The 25,163-nt window shown below is 43.2% G+C and overlaps 1 protein-coding gene and 1 non-coding gene across 2 annotated transcripts in view; one reads left to right on the forward strand and one right to left on the reverse strand.

Moving 5' to 3' along the window:
• The window catches only part of Ten-a (Teneurin-a transmembrane protein), a 990,045-nt gene that overhangs the window by 18,274 nt on the left and 946,608 nt on the right, over window positions 1–25,163 (forward strand). The gene's annotated exons all lie outside the window — the stretch shown is intronic.
• Window positions 16,708–16,812, reverse strand: LOC143152979 (U6 spliceosomal RNA). The gene has a single exon (XR_012993682.1). It is a non-coding gene; the product is annotated as a U6 spliceosomal RNA (small nuclear RNA).

Below are 25,163 nucleotides of genomic sequence, written 5' to 3' on the forward strand. Positions count from 1 at the left end.
TCCGACATCCTGAGGGATAAATCACCGTGCGAGCACGCGCGCGATAAGCCCGGCCTGTTTTGCATCGGCCGTAAAAGTTGAACAGTTTTCGACTCATTTTCGACTCGACCTCGCTCGTTCTTTTTCTTTTTACGCCACGTGGAAGCTAGGCGGATCGCTGCGTGTTCCGAGCGGCCGTTGCTCGTTCACCGCGGATCGATTCATTGGGAATCGTTAACGGGGGATAAAGGTGTTACTTACGGGCACCTGGAAAGGATCTGAACCCTTCGAATGTACAAGAATGTAAAATAAGTGGACGAGGGTACAAGAAAGTGTGCGAGAAGAGTAGAGAAACTTTTTCGGGTTATTTATTAACTGTATATTGTATGCGTTGATCCGATGTGTAAATTAGTCTGGGAAGGGTAATATTAATATCTGAAATGTAGAAGAATGTGTAAAATAAGTGGATGATAGTATAAGAAAGTGTGTAAGAAGAGTAGAGAAACTTTTTCGGGTTATTTATTAACTGTATATTGTATGCGTTGATCCGATGTGTAAATTTGTCTGGGAAGGATAATATTAATATCTGAAATGTAGAAGAATGTGTAAAATAAGTGGACGAGGGTACAAGAAAGTGTGTGAGAAGAGTAGAGAAACTTTTTTCTTATTATTTCTTCATGGTATATTGTATGCGTTGATCTGATGTGTAAATTAGTCTGGGAAGGGTAATATTAATATCTGAAATGTAGAAGAATGTGTAAAATAAGTGGATGATAGTATAAGAAAGTGTGTAAGAAGAGTAGAGAAACTTTTTCGGGTTATTTATTCATGGTATATTGTATGCGTTGATCTGATGTGTAAATTAGTCTGGGAAGGATAATATTAATATCTGAAATGTAGAAGAATGTGTAAAATCAGTGGATGAGAGTAGAAAAAAGTGTGTAAGATGAGTAGAGAAATTTTTTCGGAGTAACTTATTAATGAGTACATGGTACGTGTTGATCCGATATATGAATTAGTTATATAAGCTGCGTCGTAACAAGTGGTAGCCACTTGAGCGGTGGATCGAGGACACAAAGACAATGAAAAAGTTCGTATGGATATTGTTCGTTTGTTCTATTTGACCTTGTTACCAAGTTACAGCCGTTTGTGTGTTTCGATAATTTGCAGTTGTTAACCTTTGTGTAAAGTCCTCGAAATGGCCACATTTGGCCCAAATGTAAACCCGCAATCGTGTCAAAGAGTTTCTCAATTTGTTAAATATTCCAAATAGTTGTCGGTTGCAGTCACAGCCTCGTGTACATCGCTAAAGTACTTGGACCGAAAAAAAAGTTCGATAAACCATTATTTTTAAGTGCTTCTGGAAACAGTAGATTTACATTACGAGCAGGTTAGACAGTAGATCCTGCATGGACTGTACAATTGTTAGGAAATAGTTCGTTCAAGAACTGTCCGTCTACCGAGTTAAAATATGATAGTGCACCGTCATGCATAAACCACATGCGATGTATAATGCATCATCCAGCAGGACTTCTTCTAGAAATTTAGCTAAGATTGACCTTTTAGTCTTCCGACAAGAAAAATAAGGAATTGCAGAACATCGGGTGTAAATAATTTAGTAGGATCAATTATATTAGGTCAGTTTTTGTCAACAATGGCTACAAATGGGGCATACATGTGATTGCGTTTATACGAACTTTTTTTTCAACCAAAGTGGATTCCATGTGTTACGATATACCTTCTAGGCAATTAAATTTTATAGTTAAGAAAGTACTAATCCTAAGAGAAAATAATTCGCTATATTTTGAAGGTAGAAAGATACTTGAAAAATATTTTTCCTCCCCTTACGACTTTTACAAATTTATTTCTATTCGAAGCTGCTCGAAATAGAATGCAATTTCTCGCCCAAATGTGTTACGACCGATTAGATGTACGATACGTATTATTACCTCGTTGCAAGTTTTGTTCACCATCGATTTGTCGTGATATTTTCGCCTTCAGCTAATACAATATTCCACAATTTCTCGGTATTTAGATCGTATCCGGATAGAACGCTTGCTTCGTTCATTATTTCTTCGATTCTAAATCCATCTCGTTACCTCGAGTAATTCCACTTTACATTCCTAAAAGAGCTGATCTTTCCCCGTGGCGTTCCGTATCGAAGAATTTACCTATTTAAAAATTCGCGAGCGATAGTCGTATTTCTTATTTGCCATTCGGAAACATCCAACAAAAGAAACAGCAGTGACAACACGGCCTGGAGAAGTCAATCTTAATTTGATCGCGATTCAATAATCACAGCCAATTAGATCCCACTATTCATTATTATATTTAATTCACGAGTGAACCAAATTTCACGATACCGACGAGAAGAAGAACGATTTGTTCGTTTGTGAAAATTTCTCCTCGATAAACTCCACGACGATGAGAATTTCTAGGCTGCGCGTAGAATCGAGACTTGGCTAATGCGTCTGACCATTACTCGTTATTTCCACCAATATTGATATTTACGAACATCGACGACGACGGCACGACGTTATCTTTTTTTTCCAACCGGGTCCATCTAATAGTCGTAAGATAGCAAAACCGACGGAAAATAAATATTACCACCGTCAATATTGACAAACGTTGCCGCAAGTAGTAACATCGAGGAATGGTCGGACGCCCCGACCGGCTCGTACTCGCGCGATTATTATCGAAAACGAAGCCGCGTATGAAAAACTTTTGTTCCACATTTCGCATGAATTTTTACAACGAAGAATCCCCGCTCTCCTCCCGGTGGTATCACGAATTCCGATCCATCTCGTATAACGAGCTGCTCGAATAAAATTGCTCGCGAAACTTAATAGTGTTCTTTCTACGATTTTCGCTCGGCGTCGACGTAACGAGCGTTTTGATCGAGAGGTAGAGCTTCGTTCGTAGGTTTTCGTTAGGTAATCGATCGACAAATTGGAAAACGAGAAGCATACTTTATGCGATACCGGTGTTGGAAAAGTGTTGGCCGGAAACGGGAGACGATTGGTAACGAATAACCGTCGCTTCCGGGAGCAGTTATTTACCGGTTATAATATCGGCGAAAACAACGTAGCGCGTATCAATGGCGTACGGAATTTACGTGTGGATTACGTAATAGTTTCGGCTGTCACTCGCATGTCAATCGAACGCGTATCGAGTCGCATGACTGGTTAAATATTAATGGACGAAAGTGCTTCGCCCGCGGCAACGGGAACGGAATAATGCCAAATTTCGAGTTGCACGAATATCTCGTGAATATCCAGTGCTGCTACGAACCTGGATCTTTGTTCCCGTTCATCCTAACGAGAAGATAATCGATGCTAGCCCGCGCACTGTGTAATAAAATAGAAGTCTCGATAATAATTTAACGCGAGATTAAACGCGTGATTTATTTCGGTTTAGCGTTAGCCGACCGGCTGTGTTGGGCTGCCACGGTACACGGTATACTGTTACCAGTTTATACAGCGAAATCAGCATGTCGCTATATTGCATTGATTAGTATACTCAGTGCGTAATCGTGTTGTTGTTAATTATCGGTTAGCTGTCGATTTTGTTGTATAAATTGCGTTGATTGAACGTAGTCGAGGTAAATGTATTTATTAGAGCCGGAACCGAGTTTAGACGAAATTAAAGTGCACGCCGCTAATCGTTCGTATTGAAAACAGTTTCGCGATGGCGTAACTTTAATTGGAATTTCAGTCGTTAGGGGAAACTTATCCGGTCGATCGATTTTCGACCGGTGCATCGGTACGTGTAATCTAATTTGAAGAAAGTAATAGGAACGTACAGGGTACGTTAGACGCACGAGTACCGTTTCTGATATTCGTTTCGTTGAATCGTCTCGATATTGGAGATATTTTCCGTTCTGTTCTCTTTTTATCATTATTATCATTATTTCCAGCGATCCACACGGGAAACGATGAAACTTGCGACTGTTCGGGGGGGAAAAAATCTTTCTCGTTTTCCACGAAAACCGGAGGCTTCAACGCGGCTAAAAGAAATATCGATTACACCGTTGCGTTCGTTCGAGAGAACTTTTCAAGCTTAGACGTAAGCCAGATATTTCTCAAGCGTGTTACACTGTCGCGCGTCACACGCGTTTACCTTCGCTCCTTAAAGCGACGTTCCCACGGACGTGTCTACTACTTCGCGATTCTTTGTTGCGCTTAACGGTCCCCTGTTTTGGAATTTTTTTCCGTGCGCGTTGCATATGTATGAAGACATTACGCGGAGGGGGCGTTTTAATATCACGTGCACGGGGCGATGTCTGCATAATTTATAGATGATCTTCGAGCGCGATGGGAAATGGGTCATGATATAAATATAGGTGCCGCGACAAATTCGCGTTTCACGAAGAACCGCGATCTCACGGAATCGCGGGACCACCGTGAACGCCGAGATAAGAGTTTCAATTATCGGTACGAATTTCGACGATCCTCGTATTAAACCGCGATAAATAACGAATATTATTTTTTGCCCGTACTATCGCATCGAAAGACAGAGAATTTCTGAGTGTACGCGCAGTTGTTCGATAATTTTTTGTCGTTCTTTCAATTGTAAAAAGAAATACTGTGACACTTTGATTTTGAACAACTGTTGTAAATGTACGAACGAGTCGACGGATTTACGTGAAACTTTGCACATGTTCGTCAAACAGTAGCACCATTTTTGGAAAAATAAAACGACGAACCCAATAGCTCCATTTTTTATCGAGCAACCTATCATATATTTAAATTCACAAGGAACGAGTCATCGACGTTCGAGAATTTTACTATAGAACTACCGATAGCGTAGAGAAACTATTTTCTTAATGTTTACCCGCAAAGTTGAAATAAAATTTATAACGCTGATATCACGTTTTGGCTCTCAACGGTTTCTCTCTTGAAATTTCATTCCGTTCCCGTGTAACGTCACATTGTTATCGATATTAATCAATTTTGAGTACACTGCTTACGTAATCGTGTCAATTACATTTTCGACGCGGTACCGTGGAACGTTCAACAACGCGCTTATTATTAAAGTAAATTGCACGAACATGTTCCCGCGATAACCTGAAAAGTTAGAGTTCAATGTATCTCGTAGTTCTCTCGTAAAAAAAATCCCAAATATTGGCCATTCGTCAACCAGAGACACGAGGAACCACCCTCGGTCGTCGAATCGAGGATCAACGCGAAAGTATGGAAACTACGTCGTAGATTCGAGTTTGAATTAATGGTCTTCGAGCGGGAAAACTGTGTAACGTTATCAGGACGTAGAGACCGAAAGGTTAGCAACGTTAACTTTGTCATTTCTGATGTTCTTCGTAGCACGTCGTTGGGTCGTCCGTCTTGGCACGCCGGCCGATAATGCTATACCCGATCCAATTACTCCTCAATTAAGTTCCGTTCATTGATTCGATCATCTTGTTTTCTTGTAACCTTATTGTTGACCGTACGTGAAGCGACTCCGGTGTCCTTTATAGATTTTTATTCGCGATACGAACTCTCCGCCTCTGGTACGTCCGATGAAATTAAATGGCGCGGAAAGGTGATTGTACGCGTGAAAAAAAAAAAGAAAGGAAAGCACGGATCTACAAGATCCGATTTAACACTCGAGCGTGTTGATAATTAAAGTGTTATCGCGACGACTTTATTCGGTAAATTAGAAGAGCGTGTGTTACAACGGAGCAACCGGATCGTCGTGTAAAGTCTGCTTTTAAATCCAGCCTCGAATGAATATTCAAGAAGTGCATTATAATTTAGACATTATTCTTGTAATTTACAGGTGTACCGTTAGTCGTTACGAGCAGGTTTTTAATAACGGAGCTTTCAACCGTGACATTTTGGCCCTTCCACAGTTATAAAATCTCGATAAGTAATTGCTCGAAAAAGTACACCGTAAAGCGCCGAACTTAAACTCGCAATTCATTGGACATTGTTATTCAACAGCGGTGTTAAAAATGCCCGGAATACCATGATCGAAATCTACGAGATAGAAACACAAACGGTGACCAACGACAATACACTCAATTATCTTTGCCCAATTAGGGCAAGTAGTACATTAAATTTTACACAGTATATTAAGTAAATTAAAATTATATTAAAATTAATCAAAGTAATTAAAATTTACACACTATTCTTGAAATTTAATAACCTAAGGTCTTTAATAACCCAGTTATTTCCATGTCACATTTCGACCTTTCAGTAAGTACAAAGTTTCGGTAAATAATTTCTCGAGAAACTCACCAATTATTCTCCAATACCGTCAAAAAGTATTTTAACGATCAAAATTTACAAAATGGAAACGGACAAGGTGACGCGCAACGACCCTTTAATTACCTTTGGAGAGTTTTTGCCAGACCGTGCACGAGGTCCCTTACGAGGGATCTCTGAAACGATGCGGGGTCCTGCAATGGGAAAACGTGCACTCACCCCCGCGCCAAGACCGATCGAGGTTATGTTCAACGAGAGTCGGTTCGCGACGCGACAGGACGAAATCGAGCACGAAGGTTCCAGGAATCGCAGAAACAGGAATCGCATTAACGTTGCCACGATAAGACGTCTGGTGAGCAGGACTTCACGGGGAGGCTCGCTCTCGTTATTCGAGTCACACACGGCAAGATAACGCTTTTCCCCTTTCGGTGAGAAGCGACGTGTCCCCCTTTCCATGGCTTCCTGTCCACCGGGACCTCGTAAACCCGCTCTCGTAACAATCCGTGGCCAGCCCACTTTCCTACTCTCCTCTCTCTCTCTCTCGTAGACTCTCTCGCTCTCTCCGGTGTTCCCAATCACCCTACCTGGCCCTCTGACGGTCTTTCTCTTCCCTTGGGTCGTGGTCTCGGTCCGCGACGTTCCGTGTCGTTTTCTCCTCGTCTCTCCACATCCGTCGAGCAACTCGGTCGAAAGTATCCAAGACGAGGGGCGGAGATGGTCGCGACCAGACACGCGAACCACCCTTCTGGCGAAAAAAAAATGAATGAATGAAAAAAATAGAAGAAACGCACCTCGTCGGTCGAGAAGTTCGCCGAACTGGATACTCGATAGCGACACACACACATACGTATGGTCTTCATTGGTCGAGCATGCAAAAGTTGACGCGCGTGGTGCACGCGCGGAGGCGTGGATGCGTGGAGCCGGAATCCGCGCGAGAAGTTGCTCGCTCTTAGTCTCCCGGCTGACTCGGGAAATTGCATCCTTTGAGGCTCGCGTGAGCGGTGCAACCTTTTCCTCGAGAAAAAGTTTCGCGAAACGAGCGTGCGAGCTAGCGACCGGCCGGATGCGGTGGCCGGGTCTCGTTTGCGCAACATCGTTTCCCCGATTTCCGGCTGACTCTCGCTCGAAAATTCCCAACCCTTACCCGGTACCAGCTCGTGGCTTCTTCTTTCCGTGCCAGCCAAATTTCAAAGGCTTTTTCTCGTCTATCGGCAGTTTCGCCCCGATATGTGCGCAACTTCGTTTGGATTGCGGAGAATTTTAAATTTCGTCGGTTCCGCGGTAAACGAACGTCGCTGAATTACGTCGCGGGGTCGAGTTACATCGGTGTGAGGGTTTGTTTTTTTTTTTTCTTTTTTTTTTGTTGCAGGACGTTGTCTCGACCGGAGTTCGAAGAGCGAGGTAGAACCGTCGCGTTGTTCAGGCGAGAGCGGATCCAAGGGTTTACTCGGTTCGAGGCCTTGGAAGTTGGGCGATACTTTTTTATTTTTTGAGCGAGACAATGGTTACGTTAATTCGAAAGTTTGCGCGTCGAGAGTGTTCCGTTTTCGATGTAACGGGTTGTCGAATGAGTTCTATCGAACGACACAACTTATCGAAGAACCGAGCACTATACTGTTCGATAAGTTTCATCGAACTGCAACCTAGTAACGGAGGAGAGTGATTTCGATGAAGAATCTAAACGATTTTACGAACCAGTTCAGGTGTACCAGTGTCGTCGATAATTCCATAAATTAAAAACTAAACCATCGAGTATTTCCACCTTTTGCACTTCACTCCGAACAAACGTTCGCGTTCTTGAACGCGGAAAACCATCACGGCGGTCGAAACGTTAAACTCGAGAAGCAGTTGCAACACGAGAGCATTTCCGAAGAATATACGCGTAAAGTTGCATGAAAATCGGGGGCCGATGATTCGCGATGTTTCCTCGTAAATGACGCTAAATCGCTCGAAGCGGTAGGTTTTCCGCGGGCGCGAACGTCGGGCGCACGCGATCGAATGGAACTCTGCCCGGATGGATTAATAATTTCAGATAGCCGCGCGTGCCGGGAGCGCGAATATAACGTTCGAATAATTACAGAGATGCTTATAGGCGCGTATTTTAGCGACGAACAAACGTCAAAATGCAGCCGCCGCTGGTCGATCGCCAAAGCGAGAACGGCAAGGATATATGCGGCCGATGTGGGGTCAGAAGAGGGAAACTATACGTTCCGCATAACGCCGGGTCCATTTTCCATTATATTCCGATGAAATATAAACCGTGCCGTAAATAACAATCCTTTATATCGAACGGTGAGCACAGCATTCATGCACGTTCGCACAAATACACGTATCGCCCTTCTCACCCACCAACCCTTCGACCATCCCTCCCTACCCCGGTTATGTTAGCGCGATCAAAAGATACGCATGAACCGCCCCGCCGATGCATTAGGCGAGCCGAAAATACACGACACACTGTGTTTCACGCCATTAACATTAGAACGCGGCGAACGCTGCCGATCAATTAATTACGAGCGTGTTATTCCCGTTGTAACGAAAGCGAAGATTCGCGATCCGATATCGATAGCGGTTCTGATATTTCATCGTGTTTCCGGCACGTCCTGCCGACTCTGGATATTATCTTCTTCCTGGAACCATTTTCCGGTTTATCCGAATCTCGTACCGCCCCTGTTTATTGTTATCGTTAACCATAAGTATAGTTTCGGTCACCGCGATGCTTCGAGTCAAAGACGAAAAAGCGTAGAAATGATCGGTTTCGCGATTCTCACGGTGATTCGCGGAGAAGTAACGTGCGGTTCGTTGATGAGAAGAAACGTGAAAAAAAAATAGCAGGCGGTAACTAGCGAGGAAAGTTCGGTATCTTGAAAATTGCGACCTTTTTAAAACTCGGTCTTGCAGGGAATTCCAAGAGAAGCAGCGGGTAATTTTTTGTTACTACTTTCTCGTTCTTAAAGGGTGAAAACATCCCTCGAGGAGTACCGACGTACTACAGAATTGTAAGAAAAAAAGAAATCTTCCGCGTTTCTCTCGAGATCTCCAAAATATCGGAGTTTTTTTCGAGGTACCGAAGTTACATTTTAAGCGCGATATTTGATTACGACGGAACGAAACGAACGTTAATAATAGCCGTCTTACCGCTGAGCAGAAAAGGTAATATTAGAAAAAGAAACGAAACTCGGGATCTTCGGTAACCGCGAGATTATTAACCATTATTATCGAGTATTTTGAACGCAATTCCATCACCGAACCCCGTATCTCGAAGAACCGAAATAACGGTCACATCGATTGAAAAATCCTAGAACGTCCGATTATTTTGTGCAACATCTGTGCGTTTCTGTCCACGTCTTCGTTATCACTGCTCAAACTTTGTTAATATTTTTCCTTACCCTTTCCGAGTATCGTCAATCCGACGATAGAAAATGTCCCTGGATCGATACGAAGCATCGATGGACACACATCGGACCATTTTCGTTGAATGTATCTCAAGATGGCAAGGACTGTCGAGTCCGTTCGTAGTCGTCGCGGAGTTATGACTCTCGCTCGAACGTGTTTACCGAATGGCTCGTTCACTCATCGTACACGGGGTCGGAAAATATTGGACAACGTTCGCGTAGCTGCTATTCTCTCGGCTAGGTTTCGGCGTTAAGCTCCCGTGGCGCTACAACGTCACGAATCGGCTCCTCGTGGGAATAATAAGCGTTCGCGTGCAGCATCGGTGGAATTATCGTTATTATTCCATTATTTCAGCCATTGTATTAGCCACATCGGTTACAATAATTACCCATTTTAGAACCGGGAGCGTTCAACTCCAGTACCATTCATCCGTGGGCCCGCCCTCCGCCGAAGACTCCGCAGACACTCGAGCGAGTGACAAAGCTATTCAAAAGAGAGATCCTGCAATTATTTCGAGCGGCGAATTTCCAGGAGTGTTTGCGATAGGAGAGAAGGAACAATTATTCCAAGTTATCTGGAAGATATTTGCCGGCCCCATCTACGGGTCAATATTTGTTCGCAACGGTGTCTAACTGGCTTTTGAATTTCTTACGAGTCCGGGCTCGATCGCGTATACGGGAACGCCGCGAGCCAGCCCTGGAGGCTGTTAATTGTTGTTGACTTTATCAAAGTGACGGTTGCACGGTTCGCGATGACGCGTGCGGCGTTCGTTTTACGGAAACGATTCCGCGGGTCCTCGAGGATATCGAACGTTACCTTCTGCCGGTGGTATCGGCAAATACAGAGGGTCAGGCGGTAGCAAATTGAGTTGCGAGCCTGCCTAGTTAAATGTTAGGTTCGCATCGCTAGCACACCGTCCCCCCGGACATCTTTTGATAAACGAAGTTTCGAGTTATGGTGCACGGGCCCTTAAAGTTGAGTTACCGTACCGTATACGATTCTATCGGGGCAGAAGCACACGGGACGCGGACCAGGAGTGTGCTCGCGTGATCTCGAAAATTCTGCTTTCTCGAGGTTCGCGTGCACGCGTCGGCCTGGCCGTATACACCCCGGAGGAATTATGCACAGATGAATTTATCGTTACGCGGTCATCGTGAACTAAATTTGTATTTAAATTGAATCGTAGATTCCGAACGACCGGGGAGGTATTAACGATTCCCGACAATTTCATCGACGGACCGTGTATACCTGCTATTCGCGGAATATCGGGATCGCTTCGAACGTGGAAATTATAGTTCGAGGGCGATCGATGATTCAGAAGTGTGTAGATTAGCGTGTGTGGATGTTAAGGGAAAGGACGAGGTTGTTTTGGTAGTTTTGCGTGGATATTTCGAAGATTAGCGCGAAATAAGAAACCGAGTATGTGAATTGTAACGACGAGGCATGGAAGAAGAATTCGAGAGGAATACAAATCTTATAGATATTGTAGAGAGTACGAGAAGTATTATTTGTCAATCGGTGTTGAATTTGGATCATTTGAAACCCAAGTACCGAGCCGAGCGTAAAAAGAATGCAGTTTTCGTGAAGTGTTCCATTTACCTCGTGGTATCGTGACCATTCTTTTCAGCTTCCGGTGGAACGTAACTTATATTTCTAGTTACGACAAATTGAAGAAAGTTGCGCGATACGTCACGTCCCAACGTAATTTGGTGGAACCGATATTACTACTTTTCTTTGAGACTCAAAGAAACGCATTATTTTATATTTTACAATTGATCATTGTCAGCTTTTTATTTCCAATACCGTTACTACTATCGTCAACCTCTTGTTTTTGATACAATCGTTACTTTACCGTTACTTTTACAATTGGTTACAATATTTTAATCGTGCCATTGATTTGTATTGCAGGTGAGTGTCGAAGCTCCATTCAGAATTACCCACGTTAGCTACGCTACGGACTCACGGTGAGTACAACGAACGATACAAAAATATTTTACGATCAAATGCAACGAGTTTAAGACCGAGATTATTTTTCGAAACTCGTGTCAGCCTTCTGTCGCGCGAATTTCATCGCAATTAATAGTCTCCTTTTTGTCGTTCCTCGACAGACCAATTAAAGTTCGCGTCAATTGAAATAACATTCAAACGTCGAGTTCGCGTGTCTAATTTGCCTGTCAGGATACGTTTATTCAAAGTTAACTGGTTAAGATCCTATGTAAACACGAAACTCCTTCATAAAAGGTACTCGTGAAATAATTCATCGCCACATTGTCATCGTGTTACGTTCGTTCCCCTTCATCCCTATTCGTGATACACAGGATCTACCGGAACAAATGTTTGAAAATTATTATACGTTCAAAATTGAGAGAATGATTTCAACGAACATGGATTCATCAATTCTTATTCCTCGAGATACAGTCGTCCTCCGTTTTAGTACTATTTTGAACACCCAATGTGCCCAATTCGTACTCATAGTTACTTTTTACAACTATGATACAAACTCGATCGACCTCTCAAGATCACCGATCATTTATTACCACAATATTATTTGTCTACCACGTTGAAATATCCCTCGTCTTCTCTTTGTAAATCCACAAACGCTAACAGTCTCTCGAATAATAATAATAACGTTAACAATGCCTTTATTTTACAACACCAATGCGTAAAAGAAGTAGTACAACTGTAAGGTCATCAAAAGCCTACCTCGAATGTAGAGACTGTGACATTTCTAAGTCGAAAGATAATCTAGCACGATATAAATGTAGCGTCTGTGTAACTTTGCTCAAAAATCGAGAAACGATTCAACACTGACCTTTCATCTTCAAGATTGCGTCAACGTCACGATGTCAAGGTCGCTAAACATGTTCCAACAGCAATTAGAACGTCGCGTGATTAAAAGTGTACGATAATGTATATATAAAAAAAAAGCGGTGAACTCAAAGTGACCTTCAGAGTAATTTCAAAGATAATTTTTATCCTGCTTCTCCACTTTGAAAATAATATCTAAGATAAATTGTATCTACCATTGCTGCTCGACTTTGAAAATAATATCTAAGATAAATTTTATCTACCATTGCTGCTCGACTTTGAGAACAATTTCGAAGATAATTTTTATCCTGCTTCTCCACTTTGAAAATAATATCCAAGATAATTTTTATCTACCATTGCTGCTCAATTCTGAGAACAATTTCGAAGATAATTTTTATCTCCCATTACTGCTCGACTTTGAGAACAATTTCCAAAATAATTTTTATCCTGCTTCTCCACTTTGAAAATAATATCTAAGATAATTTTTATCTACCATTGCTGCTCAATTCTGAGAACAATTTCGAAGATAATTTTTCCCTAAAATCGCTTCTCAACGTTGAAAACAATTTCTTGAAAACACAATTCCCAAGAATATTCATCTACCGTCGCTTCTCGCCGATCTAGCAACATTCTCCCGGTGGTGTTTCGTTCGATTCAATAGCAACGGAGATCCTTTAGTTGTCCACGATAAATGGAACACCCGGTACACACCGATCCATACTAGATCTTCCGTTCAACCGACGTTTCCAGCGTTCGTGGAAGATCCAGGGGTCCAACGTCCGGCGTTATTTATCTGGTTTCGTTTCCCCTAACTTATTGCCGGTACAGATCGATTAAAACGTGACACTCGGTGCATCGAAGCGGGTCATCCTTTATCCGTAACAGCGTTGACGGTCAATCTGTTAATTCATTACACGGTGGCCGGCGTGCAACGTTTCCTCGCTGTCCGCGCGAGCGGGCGAGCGGGCGAGCTTGAACTGTTTCGAAAACGCGGTGGCGGGCGCGGTACGCGAGAACATATTCCCGTTTTCAACGAAGAAAAATGTACGCGCCGCTGCGGCGTTGGCGGGAAAGCAGATTTGCATAATTACGAAACGACGGCCGGATGAGGCGGCCAGGTGGATCAATCACCGTCGCTATTTTTCACAGATGGTCGGCGGCGAGAGAACAAGCACGGAGTTTGCGCGCGGAGAACGCGATAAATTCATCCTTTTTTCTTTTTTTCTTTTCTTCTTTTTTTTTTCCCCCGCGAGAATTAAGTTACCCGTTCTTCTCCCCTTGTATCTCTTGCCGTGTTCCGCGTGTCCCACTTCCGGCCTGGGCGTCCTTTGACGACAACTCGCTTCGTTATGAATTCCAACCGGAATAATGCGGACCGGTCGTATAAATTTCGCGTCGAGCACCGATCGTTTTTGCCTTTTGTTTCAACCGTACGAATTTGACGCGATAAAAACGCACGCGACTCGCGACGATCATTGCTTATGCGCGTCCGCGTGTTTTATATCTATCCGGGTGTAGTTTCCATTCACCGTGACGAAACACCCCTTCGTATCGCTCGTAACGGTTTTATTTAATTTTCGCTTGGAAAAAAGCGAATCGAGCCGGGAAAATACGGCTCCCCCGAATCGTTTCAATTTTTCCGTAATTACATTTTTTTCTATATCGACGAATTTGTTGCTTCGAATATACTCCGTTGGCACGTTTCACGCGTGCTCCGTTTCGTTTATATGTTCGGGTAACTTTAAGCGCGAGCGTAACGATAAATCGCGGGATTGCGTCTCTAACGGGGAAAAAAGAGACGTCGATTCGATTGTTTCGAAACTGTTCCGTTGTTACGTTTTACGTGCACCGTTTATGTACTTTTAAGCGCGAGTGTAATAATAATAACAAGTCGCGGAACGTTTAACGTGGCGGCGAGTTCCAACGTGGAAAAAAAGGAGAAAAGGAAGATGGTCTATCAAAGGGTGTAGATTTATCAGGGTTTACACGCGACCCCCTGCGAATAACTCGTCTTTTTGTTCCGGAAATTTCCGCTGCGGCCAATGAGCACTTGTATTCACGTCCCGTTTTATCTTGGCCCCCATCGACCGCGGAATAAACCACAACGTGGCCGTATAAAGTTGCGAAAAGCTCCCTAAAAACTTTCCCCGAGCCGGTTGTTTCCTTGCTGTTTCACGACCGAATCGCTGGAACTTTTAATATCAATTACAAGCGAACGCAAGATTATTCCATCGCGTTTCTCTCGGCGTGGATTCCCTCCTCGATTCGCTCCGCGTAACGTGAAACATTGCAGAATTACACGCGTGTCCCTTTTTCCAATTTATTCATTCACCGGCCGAAATATTAATCCTGTTCGTCGTTATTTATTAACGGGGGTACGGTACGATGCAGGTATACGGTCAGAAACGCAGCGCAGCTTCGATAGAGAGAAGTTTAAGGAAATCGAAATGTGCGTAAAGTGTTGCAAAAATACGTCATTGAACCATCGATCGATTCTCGGTGGATGTTAAACGGTCACGAGGTCGTAAGTAATGTTTTCTTGTAGAGTTAGAAACACTTGCGTATCATGTCCGCGAGAATGACTGGGGACGTAATAGAGAGTAACATCGGAGACTACATTTTTAAGGAATTTTTTGAAATAACATCCTACCGGAACAGGATATGTCCTAGGTCGTTGTCACATTGGCTGTCGAAAATGTCGAAAGCTTTTCGATGTATGCCGAATTTCGTTAAAGACCGCGACATCGTGATTTTTCTACCGGTGGACCACAGTTTGAGAAACACTGATACATAAAATCCTCCCTTTTAAATAGAATATCTAGACCAAGTTATTTCTACCCTGTAATCATCAGTTTATAAAAAATTTATCAGATTGATTTATCAGTCGTCTGTTCTCGTTGCTCGTTTTGTTTCGAATTGAAGATACATGTTTCAAGATTGTTTCACCTGTAGTTTCCAACTGAAGATTCTCCGAGTAAGCCTAACCGAGAAACCCTCTAACTCATCCAGGACCAACCACCGTAGTATTATTTCTCGTATGTTGAAACAATGTAATTCTCGCGTGTGAAAATTTTTAATTCACTAATGTGTAACATTCGATCCGCGCGTGCCTTATCACGGTCTGCAGTCACGCGATTTAACGAGTCGCTTTGGTTAACTAAAATCAGTGGCGGTGTAGTTCCACGTTCACATATCGAGGGAAATCACCGATGAATTAGCGAGGGAGTGGCCAAAAAGCGTCAACCGAGACTATCGGTAGTCTTTGTGTATATTTTTATGACGTACCGTACATTGGAAACCGTGACAGTGTCAATTTCGTTGCGAACGATTAACACTGTTGGCAGTTCTTGTATTTTCGTAACTCAACGTACATTCGAAACCGTGACAGTGTAAATTTCGTTACGAACAATCAAGACTATCGACAGTCCTTATATTTTTACCACCTGAGGTTCATTCAAAAGCATGGCAGTGTAAATTTCGTTACGAACAATCAAGACTCTCGAAAGTCCTTACGTTACAGTAACCCAGCCTACATTCGAAACCGTGACACCGTGTTTCGTTGTGAGATCACCCGTGAACCGAGTCACGAGAGTCACATAGCGGCGAACCGAAGTTTCGGACACCATCCTCGCGTCAGAGAAGCGTCCAGGTTTCTGGTTTCCATTTAGTGTCTCGTTCCCCTTTTGAAATTCGCCCGGCGTACGTTCTCCGCATCGACAAAGAATTTTCGTCGCGCGCGTGCGTTCCTGGACCGCGCCGCGTTTGCTACGGGGATCCGGTTGTCAAAGTCCAACGGCGCTGGCCACCGGGCGTCGCGACGCTTCGAGCTGACGGACATAACTGGAGCACAGGAGCCAGCGCGTACACGTCCCCGCGGATTTAAGCGGATACCTTTTCGCGTGTAAAACCCGTGAGAACGCGAGCATCCCCGTCTCGCGAGCGCCACGGGGTTGTCTCGTTCGCGAGCGTCTCGCGCGGCCGAACTACACCGGCGAATATGCGGAACTCCGCTTCTACGGGGCCGGGTGGCTTCATTTAGACGGTGGATTTGACTTGATCTGTCTCGAGTTAACTTTCCGCGAGAGAGGGATTATATACCCTTCCCGGGCGACTGTTCGGCCTCGCCAGAGCCAGAGCAGCTTGCTGCTCATCCGAGCAAGATGGAAGTTTCGGTGTAAGGTTTACTCTTGAATATCCAAGAAAGTTGATTTCGCCCGGAGTTAATGGAGAGAGTTCGCGACTCGTCGGCTGGGGCTTTTTCAGACCCCGCCGAAATGCCTAAGTAGCAGTTAACCCCTTTCTTCTTCTCCGCGCTACTTCGACCAGCGGGCTGCAGTCCTCAGTTTACGCGTCATCCTTGCGCAACAGCCGCACCAATCTTCTCTGTATAGTTACAATTTTGGTACATCTGCCGAAACAAGTGCAACACTTTTATCTTTTCTGCCCCACTTCGACCAGTAGACTTCAATCCTCAGTTAGCCTGCAGGATGTTTCCTCGAGTACGCGACACAATGGAAACTCGATCGTGGCTACTCGAAGTGGAATCGACCGATCGTATCGACGCGAGTACCGGTTGGAAGTAAACGAGCGGAAACTTCGCGATTGTACTGTTTCGAAAATCGAGAAGCAACGGAGCTCGGATTTTTTTTAACAAATTTCTCGCACGATACGCATAGAATTTTAGCAGATTTTAAGAGGGACTCCGAGAAGCAAGCGAGCTCGGATTTTTTTAACAAATTCCTCTCACGATACGCATAGAATTTCCACGGACTAGAATTAAAGTAATCTTGCGATTTGAGAAGAAGGACGCGCCCTGCAACGAGTTACGCGCGCAAACAGGCTCAATTGGCTACCCAAGGCCACTAGGTGATTACCCCCGCCACGATGTTTGGTTAACCCGGTACTGCGTTTCGTAGATACTCGGTGAACAATTTGAAAGTCCGAGGAGCGGGATACTCCCGTGGCATGTTTGCAACCCGTTAATAGGTTTAATTACATTTATGATAACTTGACTCATTGTCAAGTTAAATTGTAACTCGCAGGAGTAGTTAAATGTTTGGATCAACACATTTGCCGGCATGTCGGACACCGGTGACCAACGCGAAACTTTTCTCCGTCATGTTCGTTGCCGGTGGCCGACACCAAAGTTTTCGCCGCCATGTTGGTCACCGGTGACCCACACTTCGAACTTTGCCCGGAACATTTATAACGTACAACCACTTTTAGTTGCAAGACTGCGATTGTGATCGATAGAGAAAAGGAACCGTAAAGTATAAACGATATCGATGATCATTTCGGTGGGATTAAAATAAAATGGCTGCTCGTGGATTTTTCAAGGATCACTGATGCTATCTGTTTCTGGACGCCATATTGTGTACCCCTTTGCTCGAAGTTACCAATACACGCTGTGTTTCGAACAAACACGTACGTTGGCGATTTCAAAAGTGTAAATTGCGTTCGATGTAATTCAAGATAAAATATACGACCTTGAGAGATCAATTTTGATCCGAGTTTGGTGCGACATAAACACGGCTGTAACTTGGAAAAACGTCAGAGAAGATAAATACTCGTAGGAACTGTCGGTTGTCTTTTTATTTCGAATATATTCATAAAGTTTCAGAGACACGTGTCTCAATTTTACGAAACCACCTGTAAGTATATATTTGTTCGATAAACGAACACTTCGGTACACCACGAACGGATGAACATCATCTGACATAGAAGCGACCCGGACTACTTCCGCCTCGTTGAACCGCGGAAGCGCAGTATTGAAATTCTGGCCGATAAATATCAGCCACGTTAAATTGTGAAGAAATTTCCGTTCATTAAGTTCCGGTATAAATTTTCATAAATTTTCATTCGATAAATAAATTTCAGTATATTCGCGAGTGCCTTTTAATTTATTCCCGTTTTAATTAATTTTACGATACGAATTAACGTTCTCTCAACATATTACAATAATATTTGGTTTCATCGCGATTCACCGGACTTACGTATTTTCTGCTACTCTTTGTACAGAACAAATACGTGCTTCCGAACATTTTAAGTAGTCCTATTTGTACTACGATTTGTATTCCGTTGATAATTGTTTCCATAATTTTGTCGAAGTCGATCAACGATTCGGAAATTATTACAGAAGACTCGTTTCGAAGATAAACCACGAGAAAAATGTCTCCCGACAGACAAATCGATACCGAAAAGTTTCCAAAAGATCCAAAAGAAATAGATTTCATTATTCGAATCGTAGCTCCAAAAATGGTGTCGCGATTATTCACAGACCTTCGCGTTGTCGCGCGATTAATTTTTCTACGAATAATGAATACCTTCGGACTCTGCACGGTATAAAAGTCATGACATTTATATTATATATATACATACACATAAAACGAGTTAAATTTCCACCTCTGAATTTCATGTTTAATCACCGCAAAGACATACACCCCTTACAATTTTCTATCGGCGGTATTTAATTAAACTTCGTCTCTTTCGGCCAATAGATAGCCGATATTAATTACACGTCTCTTTGCGCGAACCTGTGGAATATTTAAATAGAATATTTTTCATAAATTTATTAACAAATACGGTCGTTGCACCGGAATCTCCGGCATTTTTTCGACCGGTCGTTCGTCGTCCGACTTGCAGATTCGTTTTAAAAGTTTCCCCTTATCGTCGAGCGAGCGGCGCGATTCGTTTTCTCCCCGGATGGAATTACGCTGGTGGCTCGCAAATTAAATGCAAAAGATAACCAGAATATTTTACAAATACCCGTCGAGCCGATGCGAGTAACACACGGGGAAGGGGTTAAGGGTTCGTGAAATACCCAGCGCGATGAGTTCTCCGCGGGCCGGGCGCGTATGGCTGGCCCGGGGGAGATATTTCTCATAGTCTCTGTTATTCAAAAAACTTTGCGACGGAATGAGTTCGTACAATACTGGCGGGGTTTTTCGTACGTGCGTTACACGAGGACACGATAATGATAATGGTGTAGCGTGGCAAAGTGGAACAGGTTAATCGTCGCCGGGGCGCGCGACTCGCGGCGTACGCGCAAAGAGGCAAAGGGACATTGAAAGCGGGCAAAGCGGGCGCCGAATGAAATATTTACATCGTTGTAATCAAAATTTCTTTCCCTTTTGTCGACCGTGTAATTGACTTTGTCGTGTTCCGGGCTGGACGTTGGTTCCGTTGCAACGGTAGCAACCGAGCACGGCTCCGAAGTTATTTCAGAAACGCGAGTGAAGATTTAAGTGGCCGACGAAACCCGCTCGTCGGGGAAGAAAAAAAAATAAATAGAAAAAGTGAAAGAAAAATCGTCGTTAAATCGAGACCCCGTAAAGTAATTACTTTCGAAAGATTCAACTTTGTACTTTGTCCGTCGAGGGTGCAATAATTACACAGAGAGCTCCAAGTGTTGGAACACGAGCTGGAAACACAGAGTCTCGACATTGTTTGTCGCAGTCTCTGACAAGTGGGAACGACCGGTCTCGTGGCGTGATTTTTGTTTGTAATTGAGGCAGATCGTTGACAGAAGACGTATAATTATCGGAGAGACGTGCAAGTACGGGTTGCGGATGATAGAGATACGGATTGGATACCTATTGGATCGGGTAGCTTTATAGTTTGCCAGAGTTGTTACCCGTTGGAACTTTCGATCTCCTTTTCTTGCACGTATCGCGGTGATTTACTCCCCGATATCTCGATATTTTAGAATCTTCGCAACTTCGACGCGTATCGGTATTGCACGAGTACTGTTTACGTTTTTTCAATTGCAGCGTGATTTATTCCACGTAATTGTACAGCAGTTGATGGAGAAACTATTGTCTCTCTTGTTCGCAGTGATTTACTTCATTTACCGAATAGTTCGAACGCTTACTTGTAACGTATCCATTACAAAATCACCTACGAGGTACTCTGAAATGCGTCAAGATTATAATATTGTTATAGTCGTACAAAGAGCTCTTAAAAGACTGAATATCCAAAGATGAAGAAGAAACTTTCTCAAACGTTTCTCGATAATATTTCTGACAATTTTGTTAATTTTTGCGAGCTCCGTCGGTCAGAATTCATCTCACGTACAATTCCAAAACACCGTGTATATTTCGATAAAGGCTTCGACGTTCTGTCTTCGAACGTTTAATCAAGACACAGGTTCTTGTCTTTACTCGGTTTAATAGCCAGCCCATAATCAGGTAGTTCAAGTTCCGCGATGAATGTATAATTCAAAGTTCAGCAAAGGGCGAGATACAGTGACAATATTTAACGTATAGGGCGCGAAAGGTCAGACCCTGCGGTTCGAACAGTTGTTATTGGTAATCTTATGCTAATGACTAAAGATTTGCCGTAGAAAATTGTTCGCTGGCAAACAGTATCGTGATACGATCGTTCGTGGATCAAGCGACCGTTCGTTTGTAATATTTCCTTCCGTGTCGCATTAAACATCGACTTTCGTTCTTCTTCTTCTTCGTTTTTTTCTTCTGTCTACGGTCTTTGTCTTGGAAAAACGGCAGGGTTAAATAAACACAACCGTTGTACTCCTACAACGCGAGCTTGCAGGAGCTTCGTGGTATTTTTCTTTACGAGTTTGAAATCGGAGATTCTGCGGCTGAAAACACACGTAATATTATCTCTGCTTTCCACGGAGAAGGTACCATTCTTCGGACAAAAAGTATTGGCCAGTGAAGATCAGTACTCCAAGGAATCGACTTGACTAGCGAGAGATGTTCCACGAACGGGAGCACCCAGTCTCTATCGCTTGTAGCGAAATACAGTGAACCAACGGTACACGGGTAATCCATTACTCTGTTTGAAACATTTTACGATTCCGCGATTGTCCACTCACTTTCCTATCGATTTGTCCAACTTTTCTTCAATAACGTTTATCGCTCTTATTATTACCGTTGACGAACACCCCATTCTCGAGTTTCATTTCGCCAAGTAGTTACTCATAAACGCAAAGATTTCTGCGTTTACTCCGCGGTTACTATCATCGAGCGTTTCGAGAAGTCTGTCGGGACGTTAAAGGTGGTAAATGTTCCTCTCAACGTGTCAACTGGCAGTAGATCTCTAAAGTTGCTTGTTTCGTTGACTGTAACACAAAAACGACTCCCATTTCTATGCAATACCAGCCTGATTGTCTATTAAAGCGTCTGCTGGGAGTTTTGGGCACTCTGGGTGTACAACGTAACGATGTGACAAGGCGAGAAAACAAGTAGGGAAACTAGGTAGCGGAGATAAGTGTTTAGTAACCTCCAGCGACGAATATTTTCTTCTCAGACTGTAACAAATATGCCTGTAAAGTCTTCTACGAAGTTTTGGAAATGGTCGACGAAATACCAACGTTATCGAAATCGCGCCGAGTGTACAATTTCCAATTCGTGTTTCGAAAATTGACAAAGACGAATTTTTTGTCGCGATCCTCGAAAATTCATCGTTAGAGTACAGACTCTGGAACTATCGCGATTGAAATTATCGACGAATGAAAAGATTAGCGTTAAGAAGTCATCGATGACGTCAGAACCGGTTGGTAAATATTAAAGTTATTCGCAACAAACCACGAGCCCCGAATTTTCTACGCCGGAATTGGTCGCCCGGGATATAATGCGCTCAATCCTAGAGGTCTGATTTGCATTTTAATGCAACCCGCAGCTAAGTCTCTTTTAATTAGCGGCACGCGATAACCGATGCAAATCTCTCGGTTTTCATTAACATTCAGCCGACTATAAGCGCGCTTCGATAAATTATGCTCATCTGGTTCCGCGCGAAGTCTCGACAGCTTGGTTAAACTGCTCGCGGATGAAAACGGACGAGCTACGAGCGAGGAAATCGCAAACAGACGTTATCGACGATGGATTTCGTGTTTTCCGCTTCGGCGTCGGGACACGCGGCGATCGCTAGCTCGCACGAGGAAGCTCGAAACGTTGATTCGAGCGCGAGTACTCGCGAGACACGACGCTACGTAAAATTGGCGCAATAATAGAGAGAAATCGGTCCGAGACGAGCCGAAAAACTTGCCTCGATTCCGCCCGTTTACGAATTTACCCGTTAAACATTGAATTCCGCCGGGGAAATTATTCCTTTTACTTTCCGGCCGGGGAGGACGACGAAGACTTCGCGAGCAAATGAGAGTTCACGGATCGATGAGCCCAGCCAGCCCGTTGACGGGAAATCAAAGCGAATATCCGGCGAGCCGCGTCACAAATATCCCATATTTGATCGTACAAATCTGCTTCCGCCGGGATGGTGGTTTCCCGGATAAAAAATATGCCAGACCGACACCCTCTTTTGCATTTAATCTCGCGGTGCCGTTTGAGCAGTCGGAGGAGAGAGTCTTCTCGAGAAGAAAAAAAAGAAAAAAGAAAAACGGAAGGGCAGAGGGTGAAGACGTTCAAGGGGTGTTGGTTAGCGCGGTGGTTCTTCGAATTTGTTGGAAAGATCGGTTGCCAGATTTAACAAATAAAGCGCGGAGCTCGTTGTATCGAGAAACGCGATAATAAAATTAATAGCCTCGGCGAGTATGATTTATTTTCTCGCGAGTCTTCCGATCATAAATTTTCCTCTTCGGGGCGCGATTGAACGAGAAAGAATCATTTCAATTCGATGTACGAAACAATATTAAAGCGAGAAGGGTTGTCCGATTTTTGGAACGAATTAACACCTAGCGACGAAAAGGGACGGAAATTGATCGCAAAGCCAGAGGCCGGGGGTTGGTAAAAGTAGTTGATTGATAAAAATTTACAAACGAAATATCCGATAACTTTTTTTTGCGAAATAAACACGATAGGTCAACAACGTAATGAATGTACGGGTGCACGGTTGTATGGATAATACAGTTACGAGTAATCAAAAATAAACGTTCTGCCTGGTTAAAAAAGGGAGGCGCGTATAATTAAAGTAAATAATGGAAAATCAAAGGATAGATGTAAAAAAAAGGACGAAGGCTCTTTTTTGACATCTATCCTTTCAATTTCCATTATTTACTTTAATTAATCGCGATTCCCTCTTTTTTCTAAGCAAAAAGAACATTCGTAGGAAAGATGGATCCTTCAATTTTCTTATTCGCATATTGAATACATCCTCTCTTACAAAATCGACAGGTTCGATTACTTTCAAACAACCATTTCCGTTTAGTCTTTTAAATAAAGAATGAAATTATTACGCTCGTATTGTTCTTATAGGTAAAAAACGCTTATTCGGTGACAAGGTGTTTTTCAAATTTATTAAAAAATTCTATACTATATCGTTCGTATTCGCCAACGACTGATCGCATTAAAGGAGGCTATAGATGTATATAGTATTGTATCGTCGAGAATGAATGGTTTCCTACGAATCGTATTATATTAGCCGATGTTACGAAATAACGGACAAAAGGGACGCGAGGACGTACAAATAACGTTCACTCGTCATTACGTGGAAAGTATTGTAATCGAACGACAGGTTGTTGCGTAACGCGCATCGAATGGAGACGGCCAGTATTCGTCACTTTCCTTCGTGTATAATTACAGTTCTGTCGTCGTGCAGGACAAACAACCGTTCGCTGGGCGTTCATTCACTCGGCATCTGTATCCTATTCGTGGAATCCTTTGTCCATTATCGGGAGCTTTCGCAAAACGGCGTCCTTTGTTCGATGCTCGAAGCTTTCACAAACAAACCGACAGAAAACTGTCGCTGGCTTCATCTACGCCAACACACGCGCGTATTGTTATTCTCTAATTGAGTGATTGGATTGTTGCCGCTACAATTATCCAGACAATTCGATTATCACCGCTGAACCTGCAGAAAGATACACGTTCTTCCTTTCATCCGTATCGGTGTCGATTGCGAGCTGAAAATAAAAGAATCGCTGTGTACGATTGTCGAAGCTTTTTGTTGCCGTCGGTTCTTTTTGCACATCAAGAGACGTTTACGAGATTATTCCGAACGACTGTATCGTAAAGTTTGAAATTTTTTTAATAGTACACCGTCGTACGTGCTTAGTAAAAAAAAGGTTTATTAGATTGGTTTCAAGCGGTGCGCAGAATGATCGATCGGGGTAAATTTACACGAATGTGTAACATTTTGTTTGGACGTTCGTTGCAATTGAAATATTTCGATTTTAGTCGTTTTCGAGAAAAATTACTCGTGGAAATATTCATATTGCACGCGCTCTACGAAATTATAGACTCGTTCCAGGGATTATTTTCTCCCGTATATTACTCGTGAACTGTTTTCAGAATTTTATTCCGTCTGTACAGAATTTTTCACACATTGGGTAACATTCTACACGAACATTGTAAAATATAATACCGTACAGCTTGTCTAGAAATACCTTGTGTCGATGCGTAATACGAGATGGAGCTTGTGGGCCTTCGGAAAATAATTTTCGGATGTTTGGTCTACCAAATCCTCAGAGGCCATGTAGCTAAAACACGAAACAGTATTATACATGTTTCATGTATGCAACATTTATAGAATGCGTAATTTTCATCCAATCACTTTTCATTCGTCGCTGTACAACTTTCGATATACGTGTTCACTGTCTCGCGACAATACCACTAATCGAACGAATTAATGTTTCCAATCTACACTGTCGAGTGTTCTTTCCTCCAATTCGAAGATTCTATTTACGTCCGAGTCTTTCGACAATAAACGATAAATAAGGAAAAAGAATTCGATCGAATGGTACGCACGTGTCCACTTCGCACCTAAACGCGATAATAGTGGACGTTGAACTCGTAATAACAATAATAACATTGTCCCGCGCGTTAACGGGGAGAGATCGTCCGCTTCGGATCGTCGCGAAAG

Source organism: Ptiloglossa arizonensis, chromosome 11 (genome assembly GCF_051014685.1).
Source record: "Ptiloglossa arizonensis isolate GNS036 chromosome 11, iyPtiAriz1_principal, whole genome shotgun sequence".
Lineage (NCBI taxonomy): Eukaryota > Metazoa > Arthropoda > Insecta > Hymenoptera > Colletidae > Ptiloglossa > Ptiloglossa arizonensis.